This window comes from Corapipo altera, unplaced genomic scaffold, assembly GCF_003945725.1.
Source record: "Corapipo altera isolate COAL_440 unplaced genomic scaffold, ASM394572v1 0, whole genome shotgun sequence".
Taxonomy (NCBI): domain Eukaryota; kingdom Metazoa; phylum Chordata; class Aves; order Passeriformes; family Pipridae; genus Corapipo; species Corapipo altera.
In genome coordinates, this window is record NW_020884872.1 from 83,612,855 (window position 1) to 83,625,189 (window position 12,335).

The 12,335-nt window shown below is 40.7% G+C and overlaps 1 long non-coding RNA gene across 1 annotated transcript in view; it reads right to left on the reverse strand.

Moving 5' to 3' along the window:
- Positions 1–11,889: 11,889 nt before the first annotated feature.
- The window catches only part of LOC113952920, a 5,282-nt gene continuing 4,836 nt past the window's right edge, over positions 11,890–12,335 (reverse strand). Inside the window, exon 3 of the long non-coding RNA XR_003529702.1 lies at positions 11,890–12,124. This is a non-coding gene — a long non-coding RNA (uncharacterized LOC113952920). The remainder of the gene's footprint in view (positions 12,125–12,335) is intronic.

Consider the following 12,335-nt stretch of genomic DNA (forward strand, 5'->3'; position numbering starts at 1 on the left):
CCATGGCTATTTCAGTAAAATCTGAGGAACGAGATCCAGTTCTCATAGAGACAACAAGCAGGCTCTCACTTCTACAAGTCTGTGGTCAGGAAGATCTAAATATCATGTCAGACTGGTACTTTAAGCCACTAGAGAAGAGAAAAATCCTGAGGTGCCCAGATTGTTTGCACACTCTGCAACTGTGTTCCAGCAGCACACTTGCATGGGATGATCATCGTTTATTCTGCTTTGTGAAGTGCCAAGTACTGAACTTTTCTGGACTTGGGTCATTCAAGACAATTTGTCCTGACACAAGTGACATTTTTTAAGAGGACAAGCACTTAACCTCAACCTGAGCAAGACTCTCCTGCACTCAGACCTGAAAATGACATTATAGACAGTACTTACAGTGACTTGCTATAGAAATGCCTTCAAATGCTGATTTCAACTTCTTTCCAAATCACTCCACATACTCATGGGGAAGATTAGTTTTAATGCACTGCTTGTATAAATGAAAAAAAAAATAGCAAAAATCTCGTAAGCAATTCTGCATACATGTACTCTTGCGTGATGGTAACACATCAAATACATTAAGACAGTTTTCTCCTGAAAATTTTTACAGCATATTTTGAGTAGGTGAGAAGGAGACAGTAAAAGAACACACAATTCTGTGTTCTGTGAAATGGTCTGTTTTTTCAAAGGTGTGAGAGCTGGCTGGTTTTATTCAGCTATATGAAAAGGTGGGTAAATCAGGACATTCATGGACTCCTTCATTTTAAATGCAGTAAACAAAACAGAACTGCCCTTCACTGCATCCAGGATGTGCTGGCTGGTACAACTTCCTCGTGAGGGGAAGAGGAGGTCCAGGCACTGATCTCTTCTCTGTGGTGACCAATGACAGGACCTGAGGGAATGGCCTGAAGCTGTGTCAGGGGAGGTTTACGTTGGATATTAGAAAAAGGTTCTTCACCCAGAGGGTGGTTGGGCACTGGAACACTTCCCCAGGGAAGTGGTCACAGCACCAAGCCTGACAGAGTTCAAGAAGCATTTGAATGATACTCTCAGGTACATGGTGTGACTCTTGAGGATGGTCCTGTGCGGGGCTAGGGGTTGGACTCAATGATCCTTGTGGGTCCCTTCCAAAGCAGCATATTCTATGGTTCTGTGATGTCTTACAAAAGAAGAGAGAATTAAGTCTTCAAGAGGAATTTCAGAGAAAGATTGTAAGTTTAAGACTGAGACATAAAGTGTAAATAGGAACATGGGAAATACAAACAAATACAGGATAAAGTTGGCTTTATCAGAAGCAGCTTGAAGAAGGACAAGAGCTGGCCAGACAGAACAGAGGTATGAAGGTCTTTGAATGTGGGGACATATAGCTGGAGCTTGATGTGAAGTGAAGCCTGAATGCAGAGATGTCAGCCTTGTTCCCTCTCCTGCACAGTCTTACTCCCCATCCATCTGCTGACAAAGAAGGGCAGGGCCACCACTTTGGCTATCTGGGTTGGCAGTCCCTCTGCCATTAAAATTTGAGACAGCATAACTTAATGGGAAGAGTCAGTCTAGCAGAGAAAGAAGCTTGCACAGCTCTCTCTTCTGCTTTTGCACAGGGACTGGCCCTGCCACTTCTCACCTCTGTGTGGAGAGGGCTAGTGTGCTATCAACATGTCATTTATTCACCTTAAAAGAGGGCTTATATGCCAGCAGCAGCTCAGAGGGACATGATTACAGGGTAGTGGCATTCCCTCTTTCAGAGGTGTTGCCATGCATTTGTTTCTACAGTTGCAGAAGCAAACAGATAAGTTAGAAGAAAAATGAACTTGTACTGGGGTCCGCTGAGAATGGTACAAAGGGGAACAAAGACCTCTCAGTGGCACTCAGAGGTGCCACTCACTCTTGTGTTACTGTCCAGGTTCCTTGGCAGCGCTTTGTGTCTTGCACTGACCTTGCTTTCCCAGTTAGTTGAATACGAGGGCTGATCTCCATGATTGTGCTGCTGCTTGTTGGTATTGAGGAGCAACAAGTAGCCCCATTCACCACCCACCCTCCCCACTCTGAGGCACTGGGCACCCACTGAATGAGTGCTTGTATGGCAGAGCTCACAGCCTGTTCACAAGGCAAGACAAAAGGGCAAGGAAAAACCAAATAGGTGAAAAGGACAAAGTAACAGTAAAATTATCATAAATCTAGCTAGTTACAAGCATACTAAATGTAGCAAGAATCAAGGCCATCATTCTCACAGCCTGGTTTTGCTAGGGAGTGTTTTGTCTGGCATCATAACAGAGGTGAATATCTAATTAGTATGATCTCAAAATCAGTGGGATATTGGCACAGTAGGAGTAGTGGCCACAGTTCAAGACCTCCCATTTAAAGTAGCCTGAGACCTGAAGAAAGAAGTCTTAGAAGAGAAACACTAATAAAACCCACAACATATTTCAGAGTTCCAAAAACTTTAATCAGAATCACTGTTCTACTCACAAGAATAAGAATGGAAAAATCTAGTCCCTATTAAAAAAAAAGCTCTGGATTAAAATGGTGATTTTTGTGCAGCTTCCAAACGAAAATCCTATTTAAAGCTTCTGTTTCCTCATTTTAATAGATTCCCCTGGGAAATGCGCATCTCCTTTAGAAAACACAGTGTGCTGTCCTTTGAACTTAGATGAAATTTGACATGGAAAATAGAACAGCTTGGTATTTTTGTTGCTGACAGGGTCAACAGAGAGTTATACCTACGCAGAACACAATACACATACATTTAGAGATATAAATATGTAAATAGTCATCTGCGACGAAGGATAGGAAACAAGCTCAGGGTAAAAGACGACGAGGAAAAATGGAGTGTGTGCCTTGTTTCTGCTCTTATTTTGAGAGTATGATTCTGCAATGTCAGGTCCAGCAAAATCATCCCAGCTCTGTGGAGACAATATGACTTTCTATGCAAAAAAGACACATGACTGGTTAGGCAGAGGGGTAAACATACTGCATCGAACATGAGCTTTCTTTGATGGTGATCAAATAACTTAGAAAAAAACTCCAGTGTGAGATATGCCTAGAAAGTTAGGGTGAACTACACAAGAATGTCAATAAGCCAGGATCTGGGAAGGTAAACAGAAAGTAGGGTCAGACATAGATTTTAAAGCAATCTGGTCATATTCTTAACCCAGGTACGGAATTTCATGTTAAGCACATATGTGTTTAACATGCTCTGCGGCCCACAGTGGGGGACAGTACTGTAGAACTCTGAAGCAGGGGTTACCTGACATGGGTTTTCCAACTCAGTGGAAAAGAGTGACATAGTCAGTGCTGCTGGACAAGTATTTTTTTCAGAAAAAAAACTTGTAAATTGATCATAAAAAACCCGCCAGTTAAATAATATCTTTTGTCAGGACTGGATTTGCCGAGTGACAGATCTTGGGTGTCCATAGTTCTAGAGAAGTTTGCATGCATGTAACAAGTATCTAACCCCAGGGTAAGCATCACTGTCAAGAATAGAGCCCAAACTAATCAATTAAGCTAAATCAAGGCCAAAGTGTGTCAAACATCATATCTCTCAGGAATTTAATTACTCCAAAATAATTTTCAGGCCCTCATGGCTCAAATATTATGACTGTGTATGCTCATATTCACTGCAATAATTTAAATTTTTTTTTTAATTCCTCTGTCACCCATAAAGACATTTCCAGAGAACCAAGTTAAATGTCTGGTTTATGTTTACTTTTTTCCAAGAATGAAAAACATAATGTGTGAGAATCATTTGACCAAATGCAGCCATCTGTTTTCAAGCTAGTCACCCTCTAACTTCCTTTAGACTGTCTATGGAGAAAAAAAAACATTCTGAGCACTGTGTCTCATGTTAAAGACAGTTAAAATTAGCCTAACTGTGCCCTCAAAAAGCATATTTCTTCCTCTGTCTTGCAAACAAGCTAAGAGACACTAGTTCAGATGTTCCCACGTACACTGAAAATGTCTAAAGTTAACTGAGATAATTTCTTGTGCTTTTTTTTGTTGTTTTTTTTTTTTTTCTTTTTAAGTGCCACCAGTGTTGTGCATCTAGTTCAACTCTTGATGCAATTCCTGATTTGTGACTATCATCACTAGGTGAGAACACAGAGTTGCCTCCCTTCTCCACAGCAGGAGGTCACTACTTCATTTTGGAAGACATGGTGCCACCAGCTCTTAGTGCTACAGTCATTATCATTGTCACCACTGTCATATCGGTGAGTGCTTACTTGTGTTTCCTGAAGTACATCTGCTCTGGATGCTGCAAAGCAACCCAAGTAGAGCCAGACAGAAGACGTGATCCCATCAGGTTTGAAGAACAAGTCTAATCTCAGCTCATCAGGTGATTTACTGAGCTGTGTTAAGAAATATCTGTAAGAAGAAATGCCAGACCATAGAGACATGCTATTCAGCAAATAATATTTAGTAGCAGACCCCTATTCAATATCAGAGTTTTGCATTACTGTACATTCTGTATCTTTAACTGATTGTCTTTTGAAGTTTTCTGATGAAATGCTACTATAGGCATCAATTTCTAGTAGCATTTGGCTCTCTTTGAAATGTTTTTCATTTTGTCTTAACATCTGATCTACTGCATTTTTCTTGACACTTCTCTGCTTTCACAGTTAATAATGGATTTGGAGTTCTGCCATTGTTACCAAGTGTTCTCTTTTGGTGAGACAGAAAGAACCCAAGACCTTGGGAATTGTCTGAATTTGTCATCTTTTGAAATTGTAAAGACAAATTGGACACACTTTTGGAACTCCAAAGGCAAGCCTTTGCTCTCCATACACAGAAATCTAAATGATACATTACATCTTGCATCATATCAGAGGTCAAAATAAGTGACCTAGTGATCTTCTGACCTTCTAATCTTGAACTGATCTTCGGATCTTAATGCCAACAAGTGCTCACATTTCTGTTACTGATGGATCTTTCAAGTCCATGTGTCACTTTTTCTTTGCTGTTGAAACATTTGGTTTTTGTCATATAACCAAGCTGCTATTTGGCATCTATCAGAACAAAAACTATATTGACTGTTTAAAAAAACCACTCAGCTCTTATAATTCTGGCTATGCAAGTGATATTCTTCCAGTTATATGTCCTAGTCAGTGAGTGTAGCATGTTAAAACCATGTTAGCTGTGTGGACCCTCCCCCCCCAGTCTGGATGAAATTAAAAAAAATTATTCTGAAGATTTCCAACAGCAGGTATTTTTGAGGGATCAGCTGAGAAAATGAAGTTCAGAAGAAATGTCATGGAATGGCTCTTCTTGGGTCATTTTGGCTTAAGATAGACTGGGAAGAGCTGAAAAGGCTTTTTTGGAATGGCTGATTTTGGGGGTTGGTCTGCATGTCCCAAAGCAAAAGAAGTACAGATAAACAAAGGCAAACATCCAGAGACAGCCTGTTTGAGACCTACCTGTGCCAAGTCTTTGAGATGTGTCTTGTTTACCAGTGGCACATTGGCTGAGGCAACAAACTCCAGCTGTATTTGCGCTCTTACAAACATATCTCTCCTGTAGACATTGGTTTTATGTCAACCTCTTCTCTTGTGCTTTAAAACAAAACCCAAACAGTTCTGATGTATGTTTTTACAGCAAAAAAGGTTGGAGATGGAATATTTGAAATACCTGTGAGGAAAATTTGAAAGAGAAACTCTTATTTTTACAAATCTGTCTGTGTGGGAAGAGCCAACTTACATTATTTTGAAGAGCTGTGTTGCCAGCAGTTCATGCTAGGTAGGTTTTGGATCTCATCTGTGTCCCTTGGGCATCTAGTGCTCCTAATCCAACTACAAAGAAGAAATACAAGATCCAGGACCACTTCTATTCTGGGAGAGGGCCAACAAAAAGCAGTTCAGCTCTATATGAAGACCTGGATGTCACTGAGCATATAAAATCCATTATTCTTAGCCAAATTTCCCTGCAATGGATCAGCAGTACTTGTGCTTAAAACTGATATGTTTATTTTGCCAATTCGAAGCTGTATACAATGTTTTTCCTCTTAAATATGTATTTTAGTATCTCTGTGTATTTGTGTCACAAGTAAACTAGCTGAAGAGCTGATTTCTATCAGGTGAAAGACTGCCCTTGGCAAATCAACCATATAATAAAACAGTAGTGTATTTGATAGCCGTTTAGGTAATTTGTTTCAGAATTAAGCCATCTAGAAAATCTTCAGACCTAAATCAGGAGAGAAATGATCACATTCATTACAGTCATATGTGACAGTATTTCTTTTAATATATTACATTCATTTAAATTGTAGTTCCTAGCATTTCACTGAACAGGTCTAGCATATTACAGGCCAGTGGCTTCCATGCTAGCTCTGGGAGAGCTGGCACCCCAAACTTTTTCCCGGATATTTTTCTTTGCAATTATAGGATGATTGTTGTCTCTTAAACCAATTATAGGATGATTGTTGTCTCTTAAGCTGCAGAATCAGATAATAATGTTATAAAGTGTACCAATATTAGTGATAGCAAAAGGGATAAAGTGTAGAGAAAAGAATTGGAAGAGAAGTCAAGAAAATATGTAGGTGATCAAAGATCCTTCCCACGGTGTATTATCATTCATTCAGAGGTGGGTGCAGAGGTAACCCCAACTGCTCCCTAACTTGTGTTCCCATTGCCTCATCTTTCTTCTGCAGATCTTGACTCCTCTAGCCATTTCCAAAGGTATCTTCAATCTCTTCCATGGTCCTAAGTCCCCATCACAGCCAAGACTATGAATGTAGCCCATTCATTCTCCTTATTTACCTGCCTTAATATTGTTTTTTAAATATTTCTCCTCCCATCCACTCCATATTTCCTGTGACATTCCCATTACTCATGCCCCAGTGCACAACCCTTATTACTGTTGCCACTTCTGGGTTGTTTCAATTCTATCTGCCAGAAATTATTGTTCCTGTAATTGTTCACTAAGTGTTGTAGGGAACATTATAGAAATGAATCACAAACTATATAACCATATAAAAAATGCTTCAAATGGCATTTATACAGTGTTCTTCATCTTTTCTTGTAAAATATAAAGCAATTCTCCCCATATTAAAGAAGAATTGTCACTTAAATACACCTGATGAAGGTCCTTAGAACTCTGCTACTTGCAACTATGCAGCTCAGTTCTCTAAGAAGTCATCTTGTACCAAAAAGAAGCCAAAGAAAGATGAGACTCCTGAAAGGAAGAATTCCACTTATAATATTGCTATACAGAAATTTACCTACATTTTGTCTCCTGCCTGTTCATTGTAAAATTCTTAATGTTTATTTGTATAAGCCTTCTTTCCATCTATGTTCGTCATTTGGGATCTCATCCCTGTTTTTGTCCTCATCATCAGCTTTGCATTTTTTTCCAGAGTTTGTCTGGAAAAACATATTTCATTTTCTCCTTCATGTGCTGTTGTTTTGTATTTTAAAATTGCTGAAATATAGACTAATGCCACTCTTAAATGAATACAGCTTAATTTTAGGTCTGGTGTCTAAATAGTATGTCATCACCTTAGTCTGTAGACCAATGAAGTGAGCTGCTGTAATAGTGAAAGCAACAGAAAAGTTTTGAGGAGAAATATCTATGATATTTGTGTTTTGTATTTTGTTTTCACTAAGACCTTTTCTCACACCCTAACTGTTTCTAATTGATAACCCTTAATAAAGACAGAAAATGCATAACTCTGATTCCTCTTCATCATTGACCTGTTTGGTTTGGTTACTTCAATTCTAGGTACTTCTGGCATCCTGGTTTTACAAAAAGGAAGGTTTGTTTCAACGCATAATCAGCCTGCTGCTGGGGCTCTTCTGTCTGGGAACAAGGAAGTCCCTCTGCATAGGCTGGAATTCATAGATTCATAGAAACCAAGAATGGTTTGGGTCAGAAAAGATCTTAAAGATCATCTAGTTCCAGCCCCCCTGCCATGGGCAGGAACACCTTCCACTAGACCAGGTAGCTCAGAGCCCCAACCAGTCTGGCTTTGAACACTTCCAGGGATAGAGCATCTACAACTTCTATGGGATACAAGTTCCAATGTCTCACCATCCTCACAGACTTGAGACACTCGGATTTCTTTCCTACCAGAGGTCTTCTACATGAATACCTCAAAGCAGGTCTAACACCTTCAAGGACCTCTATATCTGCCCAGCATCAGCGCAGTTTGGAGGAAGCCACAACAGCAATTCCTGCTGAATCCACCACTACTGCAGCTCTGGTTTCAGTTTTCATCCTTTCCTCTAACGAACTAGTAATTTAACATGAGTTAATCAGAGGAGAACAAGAAACAGCTTAGTGATTAGGGTACTGCCCTGGGCATCAGGAGACATGGGCACTGCTCCCTTTCCCTGGGATTTACATCCGTATTTGACATTAACCTCCAGAAAAGAAGTCATAACTGGGAGCACACTAGGACAGCCTACTCAGCCAGAAAAATATGGACCTGATTAATTGTTAATACTTTTATACAGTATGTGACAGTACAGTGGTTTACAGCGAAATCTAACCCCTTAATCCTAATGTTTTAAAACCATCTTGCAAAACGTGACTCTTCCTTCCCCGCTAACAATGTGTCCTTAGAAAAAAGGCCCCAGCAAAGTTGCTGCATCAACAAAAAAATCCCGAGAAGGTATCCACCAGAGGGAGTTCCATGAATGCATCAAGCCCAGCCTGAGATATAAATGGTTATACAGCAGCTGAGAAGAGCTGCCTGTGGGCTCCCTAGGACAGACAGGCTGTTCCCCGCAGCTTCTGATCAAGATCCTTGGCTGAATTCAGCAAAGTACTGACCCAAATCTGCATAATCTTAAGTGAATACTCAGTGAACTCTAAGGAATTGCTCTGTGCACGGCATTAAGCAAATGTTTTATTAGAGCGGGGTCAAAATACTCAGTGCTTTGCAGGATCATACGAGGAAAAGAAAAGACTGTTTACACCTCGGCTTTTATTCTTCCCTCACTGGTTCACTTGTCAGAAAAAAAGCTAAGCCAGGGCCAGCCTCGTTTCTGGGAGGCCCAGGGAGGAAGCCTTGGAAGCAAACCCTATTGCTTCCACTCAGGAAGAGTTTTTGATGAGGCTGCCTCTGACACACAGCAATGGCAGCTGCTCTGGATGGATCCTGGCTCTGCCTCCCAAAGAGAAAACAACAACATGATGACACCTCTCTATCTAGAATACAGAATAAATCTGTTTCAACATGAAGTTCTACCTCTGAGATCTTTTGTCCAATTCACATTAAAACTATTTTAAGCAGAGGAAAACAGTGTGTACTAACCTTTACAAAAAAAAAAAGTCAAATTCTTGTCTCCGTCTGCCCCAGAAAGCAGGCAAAGGATCACAGTCATATCAAGCCATTGTGGAAAAATCCCAGATTAAGAATACCATTTTAGACCTTTTGAATTTTTTCTTTTAGTTGCATCTCCTGGGTGTCCTAGAGTCTTGAACAGTTCCTAATAGAAATTTAAAAAAAAACACTCCACCCTGCTGGAAACCTCAATCCAAATTCTGAGTTATATTAGGATAAAGGAGCACAAGGAGTTAATCCGAGCTATGTGCTTTGACACAATTCCTGGCTAAAGGCTCGAAGAGGCTGTGAGAAGACATTAAATGAAGGTGATTCCTGCCTTGATGAGATTATTTCCAGTTAAAAAAAAAAAAGGTATTGCAATATTAGAAAAGGACAAGGCTGTTGTTTCTGTGATCACAAGAAGGAGGTGCAGAGAGAGTTTTGCCTTAGGACATTCCTGAGCTGGAATTCCAGCCCCAAAAGCAAGCGGCCCCCAGCACAGGGCACAGTCCTTTGTCACCTCTCCCCTCTCTGTAAACCAGGCATCTTAATACCCCCACTTTTCACAGGAATGCTAAATAAAATGCCTTGAAGATGAAGTGCCTGTGTCGCTGTCATGCTGCCAATAATCCTGTACTGTGCAGATTCATATGGTAACAGGAGCCAAGGTCAGGGAAGCATTAGTCAGTCTGAATTTGGCAAATGGGGGTGTCTGATAGCCCTCACTCGAAGATTAGATTAGCATGAAATGCCTTGCCTAGGTTATCCTTGAAAATCACTTCAGCTACTGCAGGAGATGGCTGTTCAGTGCATTAGCAGGGGTGAAAGCAAGACTGTTACTTTCGACGTACATTTGCTTTGCCAGTCTTGACTTTCTGGGCTATTAGTACTGATTTAAAACTATCAGAGAAATGTAAATATCCCCAGTTTTTTAATGGAGTGCTACCGATCTGTAGATATCCCTAGTGTACAAGACCTGGTTGGATGGGGCTCTGGGCAACCTGGTCTAGTGGAAGATGCCCCATGGCCGGGGGGTTGGAATTAAATGATCTTCAAGGTCCCCTTCCAACCCAAACCATTCTAGTATTCTATGATTCTTTGATTCGATGATTCTATGATATCTAAGGTAATGTTCTTACATCCCTTTCCTTTTTTCATTTCTTTCAAGCATATCCAGGGGGTATCTACAGTCAGACCATTTTCAGTGGTGTTTACCTCACCATGGAGGTCTTATTAGTCTTATCCCAAGGTGAAGGTTTTCGGTGCAATGAATTCCTGCAGGAAAACCATAATTTAACACCCACTGAGCCCCTACATCCACAGGGTGCAGAGCAGCACAGAACACTACCTTGGTATCAGTGTAATTTCTTAACCGGCAAACCCTGTCATAAGCACGGCTGATGAGCTTCTGTGCAATGCCCTCTGCCCACTGTGCTTCCCCTTTTGGAGCCAGATAACTGGGCCCCAGCTGTCAGGTATCCCTCTCTGCTGCTCTGTGCAGTGAGTGGCTGCTGGTGAGTTCACCTTTCATTATTGGGTTGGAGAAAACATCTGGGATGACACTGGGTAACTTCGGTCCTGTGACAGGAGACGAGCAGGTCAGGTCTACGAGGCTTGGTTTTTTTCGTATCAAAAAGGTCCTTTGCAAATCTAACGTATTTATTTTAAAAATATTTTCTCCATAGAAAGACAAACATTAAGAATGAAGAAGAAAATGTCAAGTAGGTTCTCAGTGCTGTCTGCCAGTCACCTCTAGTCTGCTGTCACTTGTAGTTAAGGTGAAAGGCAAGTCTTTTGAAGCACTACTAATATTATTAGAAATCTAAATATTAGCACTGCCTCTCCATGTCTCCATCAGATAAGACACTAACTTTTCTGTTAGCAATTGTGAAAGTTGTAGTTCTTGATGCCAGCCATGCTATGTTCACCAGGAATCTGGAAAGAGGCGGGGAGAGAATATGGATCCAAGCACTTTTCTTCTTTCCTGCCCTGTAGCGTAAAGTATTGCAGTTAAATGGATACTCAGGTCATGGTGGTGAAAGCAGGGACTGCTCTTTCTTGTAGTGACACAGAGCTTGTAGTGACACAGCCCTGCTGCCCTCATAGCCCTTCCCTCCTCTTCCCAGTGCATGCACTCACTCTTCAGACAAGTTTTCATTCTCTCTCCAACAGTGGGAAAGTACAAAACAAAATACCAAGATTGGGCCAGTGTCAGTACTAACAGGACTTGGGGAAAAATGCCGCTAAATCCAGTCTAGAGTATTTTTCATGTAGTTCTGTGGGACTCTGACAATAGCTATAGGTTTTATAGCAGTTCCTTCTACTCTACATACCCTGATCCTCATTCAGTAAATTACATATGGTACAAGAATGTGAAACAATAATCTCAAAAAAAAGATATCTCTCAGCTTCACAGCCATTCTGACAAAGATCTGTATTGCTCTATACAGGCAAATCAACTTCCAAAAAGCAACATGTTTCTGGAGAGTCAATATTAACAAAAGCAATGTGTGAGGAAAAGCCAAGACAAGGTTGAGAAGGCATTCAGCTGTTAGTAAACACTGCCTCCCCTTTATTTCCTACCACTCCCTTGTTTCCTTTTTCACTGGCACTGGAAAAAATAATTCTGATGAAGCCACAAATGACAGAAGACATATTTAATTCTTGCAGTGAAACCAGTGTTAAATACCATTGGGCTGAATTAAAGCCATACAGAATGGGGATAAGTCAAAGCAGTTTGTGTAGAAGCATCCCAGGAAAGCCACAAGATTGCTGAAGGCTTGATGGAAGCAGGGCCAGGAGTCACATGGAGATGAGTCCTTACAGAGAGTCATTTCTAACATAATCAAATTCAAAATACAATCCAAGATGAGATTGCTGTAAATAAATGGAAATTTATTAGTTTCAGAAGGCCTCATGATATCGAGTTTCAGAAAAACTCAAAGCCAACATTTTGAAGAAAATAATTTTGGTCTCTCTTACAGAATGAGGTATTGGCATCAGGCAGCCCCTCCAGATATGGTTATTCCCATACATACTCCTTACAAGAAGAAAGGAAAAGGAAGGGGAGGGGAGGGGAGGGGAGGGG